The 7584-nt window shown below is 34.1% G+C and overlaps 2 pseudogenes across 2 annotated transcripts; one reads left to right on the top strand and one right to left on the bottom strand.

Annotated features, from left to right (window-relative positions):
- Nucleotides 1-2091: 2091 nt before the first annotated feature.
- On the top strand, nt 2092-3403 carry LOC143565175 (uncharacterized protein At2g24330-like; annotated as a pseudogene). The gene is made up of 5 exons (XR_013141013.1): nt 2092-2154; nt 2285-2425; nt 2524-2633; nt 2715-3063; nt 3147-3403. The product of XR_013141013.1 is annotated as an uncharacterized protein At2g24330-like (transcript).
- A 2063-nt stretch (nt 3404-5466) lies between these two features.
- LOC143565174 (putative beta-1,3-galactosyltransferase 14 pseudogene) lies at nt 5467-7584 on the bottom strand (annotated as a pseudogene). Its single transcript, XR_013141012.1, has 3 exons — nt 7235-7584; nt 5801-5953; nt 5467-5539 (listed from the first exon to the last, which is right to left on the bottom strand). The product of XR_013141012.1 is annotated as a putative beta-1,3-galactosyltransferase 14 pseudogene (transcript).

The raw sequence follows: 7584 nt of genomic DNA, 5'->3' as shown, positions 1-7584 counted from the left end.
CAGTTAATTTATTTATTTATTAAAAAAATGATGTTCAAATGTAGCAAGTTGCAATCTGGTAATAAAATACAAGGAGATAAATAAAATATGAGGTTCATAATACAAAAGTCATATTTTATAGGAAAAATAAAGAAAGAAAAATTGGAATAAGCAAATATAAGCCTTTTTTCCTTGTGTTTGAGATTTATCAAATATGCTTACTTTGGATTGTGATTTTTAGGTTTATTATAGAATGGGATGTCATTTTTAAGATTTCAGTTAATTTTTAATATCAGAACAAGCATTGATCTCAACTACAGAGACTCATTCATGTCATTTTAAGTTTGAGGGGCTCAAACGTGGCCCGTCAGAAACCACATAGACGCAAAAAGAATTCTCTTTTTAATATCAGAATTTCATAGCAAATGATCGAAATTGCATATTTTGTAACACATTTATTTTGTTCTTGCCCAAAGTTGTTTTCATAGTGAGAAAATGTTTATCATATATCTTATTGAAAATTTGTGCTTAGAAAACTTTGGTTTTTTTTTAATTAAATATACTTTTGAAGTCAAGATTCGAGTTCTTTGGGGGTGTTTGGAAGTCCTTATTTTACTTCGTAATTTTCTCCAAAAGCTAATAAGTCACACGATTGTGACTTATTAATTATCTCATCGCAATAAGTCACAATACCAAACGCCTTTTAACTTTTTCAAAAGTTAGTAAGTTATAAGTAGCCTAAAATAAGCAATCCCAAACACCCTTCATGTTACACAGTTTGTTGCAGTGGGATATGCTATAGTGACAACAAGAACGGTTTTATGGTTTCAAACCGAACAACAAACACAGATAAAAACTTGTTACATGATTACCAAGGTTTCTGCTTCCCGCCACAACGCGTCAGCACCCGTCTATTTATGTCAGCACCCGTCTATTTATACTTAAAAGGAAATGTCAAAGTAACAATGCCATGGATGTTTAAGTGTGAAAAAAAACCTTTCACATTAATGAAATTTAAAAATTTAGAAGCCAACCCATCATGCATTAAGAAATAATAATAATAATAATAATAATAATAATAATAATAATAATAATAATAAAAGAGTTGACTTATTGGATTACCATGCATGCTTCTATCTATTTTTTGTATATAAATATGTAAACATGCCTTTCATTTTTGCAACTAAAATGTTTTCCAATGACTATGCACAAGCTCCTTCCATTTCAACCAAGGTGATTACGAATCACTCTGAAACTCGGGTCACGGGGGCTTCTGAATCTCACGTTCAACCTCCGTCTCGTTCAGAGCTTCTTCACCATGCATGGAACTCAATTATAAGTGGAGATGGTGAACATTTAATGACAAAAACCAATCCAACACCAGATGCAGAAGGGCGGGTGAACAAGTCTGAAATTGATTATAAGAAAGGTCCGACACAATATGAGGTGGTTGCACTTGAGAAGAGTTATAATGTTCAACCTCTGTCTCGTTCAGAGCTTCACCATGTAGGGAACTCGAGTATAAGTGAGGAATGGGATGGTGAACATTTAATGACAACAACCAATCCAGCACCGGATGCTGAAGGGCGGGTGAACAAGTCTGAAATTGTTTATAAGCAAGGTCCGACACAGTCTGAGGTGGTTGAACTTGAAGAGAAGAATGCTGTGAAAAGTGAAAACAATAGTAAGAATAAGGTGGTTGAAATTGATTATAAGCAAGGTTCGACGCAGTCTGAGGTGGTTGAACTTGAAGAGAACAATGCTGTGAAAAATGAAAACAATAGTAAGATTAAGGTGGTTGAAATTGATTATAAGCAAGGTCCGACGCAGTCTGAGGTGGTTGACCTTGAAGAGAAGAATAACAAGGTGGTTGAAATTGATTATAAGCATGGTTCGACACAGTCTGAGACTACCATGAACCAACTAAATAATTCGAGTCCAGGTGGATTTGTCATGTCTAAATTGAAGTGAAAGAGGTGGTGAATAGTAAGAATAAGAAGAGAGGAGTGTTGTCTGGATTTGGAAGGCGGTGGTTGGATTACGTGGAGATGATTTTGAGAAGCGGTTGCAGTATTTAAGAAAAGAAGAAGGTGTTATGTTAATAGGATGAACATGAGATCGTTGAGGTGGAGAAGAACCGCCACGAATTTAATCATCTTTTCTGTTATTATTGAGGTAACTTATTAGCTTTATTGTAACTTGTAATTCTGTTTTAGTGAGCCGATCTCGAGTAGCTAGAATTTAAGACATATATGCTTTTTTTTTTTTTTGGTGAAATAATCAATCTGAAACGATCTTTATACAGTTGGTTGCGGTGGGATATGCTATAGTGACAAGAACACTGGATATGGATTGGAGGATGAGATCATTAAGGGTCTTACCGATGTTTCTAATACCTGTTTATCGTTCGGTTTGTATTATGGGCTTTCAAGTTTTACTAACTTTTGTAAGTATACTTATTTATAATCCCACTTCAACCATTTTTTTTAGGCTTGCATTGTTTGTTTTAATGCTGAATGCATCTGACCGTGTGATGTCATGTAGGTGATCGAAGGGATCAGAAAACATTAGATAAGCTTCGTGATGAAACACGAGCAAAAATTGATGAACTTAAAGAAAGAACTAATTATTACAGCACTCAACAACTCATTCAGGTACACTTTGAATACACCTGCCTGTTAAAGATTTTTGTGTCGTAATATTAATAATATTTGTTTATTTTGGCCCGTTTGCAGAAATATGATCCGGATCATGCAGCACACGTTCTTGCAGATGAATTACAACCAGAAGCACATGTTGCAGGAAAAAGCAGTGATGTTGACTTTCAAAATCAACAAACTACTGGTATCAGGAAACGTAACCAGTCACATCCTAGATCTCCCGGAAGTGAAGAAACACCACAGTTTGGTGGAAATGAGGTTTCTGGAAACATGCCACATGGACAGCTTGTTGCTGAGAATCATAATCTTGCAGCTTCTGGTGGTCAAGATGGCGGTTGGATTGCTAGAATCGCAGCATTGCTTGTAGGAGAGGACCCCACGCAGTCGTACGCGCTTATATGTGAAAATTGTCATATGCATAATGGTAAGGTTGACTTTGTCTTTGACTTTGACTTTGACTTAATGCTAAGCTATTACATTATAATTGATATATTGTTTTGTATGCAGGTCTTGCAAGAAAGGAGGAGTTTCCATTTATTACTTACTATTGTCCCCATTGTTATGCTTTAAATAAACCAAAGAATTCGGATAAATTGTCCCCTGTTTCGGGGTCATTAGAAACAGCAAGCGCATATGTTAAGTTGACTAAAGAAAATGATTCAACGGGTGAGAAAGTAGCCGTTGCTAGCAGCCCCGTGGTCGCTGCAGTGGAAGAGAAAGAAGCAAATGAGAAAACAGTGGCTGCATAGAGATGTGTTGACCTTGTCTTTGACTTTACGGTGCGGCTGCATTGGTCTTTTTTTATTTTTTGGCTCTTGGTTAACGGCCTCAAGATCGATTAAAACACGATAATGCACACACAACAACAATTAACAATTAACGAATCTTGTATTATTGATTTTATATATAAAACGAATTATTTACAATGGTGGTGGCCGGAGGTATTTATAGCCTCCGGCGGTTACTCCGGCAAGAATTGCAACGGTTAAATAAAACCGTCGCATCGTTTCTGATATCCTAATTACAATTTTTTACACAAACTATCAATTATTTACGTTTTGTACCCTAACTATACTAACAGAACTTTATAACAGAGTTTATCTATTCTATAATAAACTAACGAAATATTTAACGAGATCGATGATTAACCAACATTGGTTTGTTGTGTAACAAAAAGAATTTTGATAATATATATACACTTCTTTTAAATTGACCTTATTTCCTGTGCATTATTTATCTGTATGTTATCACATTGAGTATTGCTAACAATACATGCTGAAATACACACTTATGATACAACAAAACTGCATGAATATTGTTAACAATACATGCTCAAAACACTCTTTAAGTATTGTTGTACCCTAAAATTCTTTGATCAAGTTGGTATATATTATATAATAAAAGAGATTTGACTATAAGTACAAAAAGTCCACAAATTTGGCCTTGAAAATGCATTATATGTTTACTCATTAGATTCTAAAGTTGGGCTGTCTGAACATATTTTCATTTGATGAAGTTCCAACATCTTCTTCTCAGGGTTACAAAGCCCTGCAAGATTAAATATTTTGTAATAAATAATGAGCTTTGAATTTTGATAATTAGAATTGATTCTTTTTATGAAAAAAGTTGAAATTGCAAGAATGATGTACCCGAACACTTGGGAATATCCCAGACAGCAACGGATGTAGCAGTGCATTGCGGTTGACAAAGTTGGTGGTTATTCTCATGTTTAACGTTCATTGCAAGCATCCATGCGCCAATTGTAACATCTTCGTTGCTAAACATCCGAAAACTGTAAGGTATAAAGTGAAGATGATCATATATTAGAGTTGCAACTAACTAAAATGTAAAAATAAAAGTTTATTGATTTGTAAGGTAAATATCATAAAATACGAAGATGCATTCTTATTTTTCAAGAAAAAGTCACTCAACATAATTTTGACGTATGCAAGTCCCAGCACATGTCAGAGGGATACGAAGTTCGTTAACCGAACTTTGCAATATTAAAGTCCTTACGTCTGCTATGCATGTACTTAAGGAAAAATACTTAGAATAATTGTCAAAATTAGATTATATGATTTTTTTTAGCAAAAAAGTTGAATGCCATTTCATCAAATTGTGAAGAACTTAAACCGTAACAGGTCACTATTTTAAATACTATTTTCACAAGCGTGTGCGTTTAGACAAGTGCAGACACTTTAATATATTAAGTTTGCGTTGACGGACTTCTTAGTGTTTTTTTGAGATGCGCTGGACTTGTATAGGTCAAAATTATGCTGAGCGACTTTTTCGTTAAAAAAAAGATAGCATCTAGGTTTTCTATGATATCAGCACTATATGTGAGAGCGAGTATAATAATAATAACAAAAATAATAAATAATAATAATAATAAATAATAATAATAACAAAAATAATAAAATAATAATAATATAAAATACTTGCCTGTTATTTCTAAAAGCAGCCAAATTTGCAACAACATCTCCAGAAAGAGCATAAATTGGACCATAAGCATGTAAGAAATACTCTTTCCCAAGCATATGTCCTAGTGGCTCATGCCTGCATTACATCAACAACTTAATTATTTCAATATTCACATATTAAGTTGTCAACACAAACATGATAATATAGGTGTAGACAAACTAACCATTTTAACTTTGGGTCGGTGAACACCGGGCCTTTCTTCATGCATCCAATATACGTCTGCGTGTGATGACGCTCTTTAGCCAAAAGCAACGAGAGGCGATCTAATATTAAATCAAACAAAAATCTAAGAACATTATATAGTGTGACTTATACTAAAGAATCTTCTAAAAAATCGGTCACCTGGTTATATGTCATCGTCCGCTTTAACATAAAAATCAGAATCAAATAATGCATAGGCAGCTTTGAAGAAAGCTAGCCTGTAATAAGCACAATTAATCAATAATAAAAATGAAATTGAATTGGCTTAATAATATCATAATTATTAGACTAGAATATAATTTGAAATATGTAACTTATTGATTTGTAACTTCTATGTTAATTACTTGTCTTTATTTTGCTTGATCTTGGCCTATTGTTAAGCCTTGATCTTAGTCTTTTCTCTAGTATATGTAATCACACATTGTGAATAAAATATTTAAGTTGGTTTGATAAACTTGTTAATAGTAATCAGCACTAACGTTTTATACGGGAGCTTACTATACTCCTCTTCAATATCCAAAAGCAAGAAATCATCATATTCCTGCACTTCTTTCTTCACCTCTTTCATTTTCGATTTATCGCGGGTTTTACCAATAACAAACCTGAAGGCCAGCCCTGTTGACTCTTCCAATCTGTATAATACATGTCAAATATCAAAAGTTTACTAATATTTATAACAAAATACGTCAATATCAATATATACTAAAAGGATACGTGTTCAAATACTAAGTATTTCAAAAGTTGATATTCATTATTTAATATTATATATTATAGACATAGAAATCATTTAATTCTCGTCTCCCAAGGTATCTCAGTGAAAAAAAATCAAAAATCAATGAAAAATACGTGAAAAACAACAAAAATTCGACTTGACTGAGTCGGACCAAATTGTCATAGTTTGACCGATTTCGAGTAATGTTGTTTGAGTTGAAGAAACTCGTCTCGGCACCCTACTAAGTACTAGGGGTGCAAATGGGCTGAGCCAATCACGAGCTATTCTATTCGAGATCAGATGAATAGAAAGGTCAAAATGACCCGAGCTTTCTTGAGCTCGAGAGCTTGTATGGGAAGCTCGTTTTGGCTCGTTGAGCCTTGTGCATTTTCATCTCTTTTTGAATATGTATTAATTTCACTCAAGCTTAGGCTCGCTTAAAGTTTCTCTCATAAAAATATAAACAATTAAAAAACCATATCAATTATTATTATATATAACAAATGAAAAGTTTGGTGCCGCATGACCATGATTGGTCCATGTGGCACCGTATGATTGGACTATGCATTTTTTTTTGTTTTTTGTTATAATTTGATAACTAAACCGTAATTCACGTTGACTCGCTGTTGTAATGTTCGGGACTGACAACACTGGTGTTTTACCACCTTTATGTTTTAGTTTCAGTACCGTAAAAAATGCAACCAAAACCAACCGACAACGCTTGGGTTTTACCGACCGAATCAACGCCATTTTAAATATTTTAGTTTTTGTATGTTATTTTGACGATTTTTTTTTTACTTTTAAAGCTTAGACTTTACCAACGTTGTTTATACAATATCGTAACGAACGTAACTGAAACATGCTAAATTCACGTAGGTTTTACCAACGCACGGATTTCAACGCTCGGGTTTTACCAATGCCATTAATAAATAGTAAAGAAGTCGAACCCAAGCTTCAGTTTTCTCTCTTTTTGACTTCTATGTATTAATTTCATCCAAGCTCAAGCCAAGCTTAGGCTCGTTTAAAGTTTCTCTCATAATACTATAAACAATTAAAATGTTATATTAATTAATTAATAAATAATAAACTCGCCGAGCCCGAGCTTGAAAAAACCGCTTACGAGCTGAACTTGAGCTTTAGAAAGAAACCCATTATTATTATTATTATTATTATTATTATTGTTGTTGTTGTTATTAATTACCGTTGAAGTCCAAGATGATCGGACGGCATCCACGTCATCCTCAACGACCTCCGTCTACCCGCCGACGCAAAACCCGTTTGAATCCCGACAAAACCCATCACTTTAAGCCGCTTATTATTATTATTATAAACTTCTTCACCAGATGTTAAACCCACGCCGTTTTGGTCCCAGACCACGGACACCGATAACGGGTTACCGTCGTGTTTACAATTATTATTATTAGACACTGCTCCGTCAATGGTGTATAGTAATAATAATAATAGTGAGGTGAGTGCGGCTATGAAACAGAGGGTTAATGCGATTGGTTTGTGACGGTGGCGAGTGTGGAACAAGAGTTTACGGCTTGTCAT

The sequence above is a fragment of the Bidens hawaiensis genome, unplaced genomic scaffold (genome assembly GCF_021521415.1).
Source record: "Bidens hawaiensis isolate Kalapana, Puna unplaced genomic scaffold, B.hawaiensis_p1.1 tig00022295_1, whole genome shotgun sequence".
Taxonomy (NCBI): domain Eukaryota; kingdom Viridiplantae; phylum Streptophyta; class Magnoliopsida; order Asterales; family Asteraceae; genus Bidens; species Bidens hawaiensis.
The sequence above is the reverse complement of the archived record's forward strand: the minus strand, read 5'-3'. Positions and strand labels throughout refer to the sequence as shown.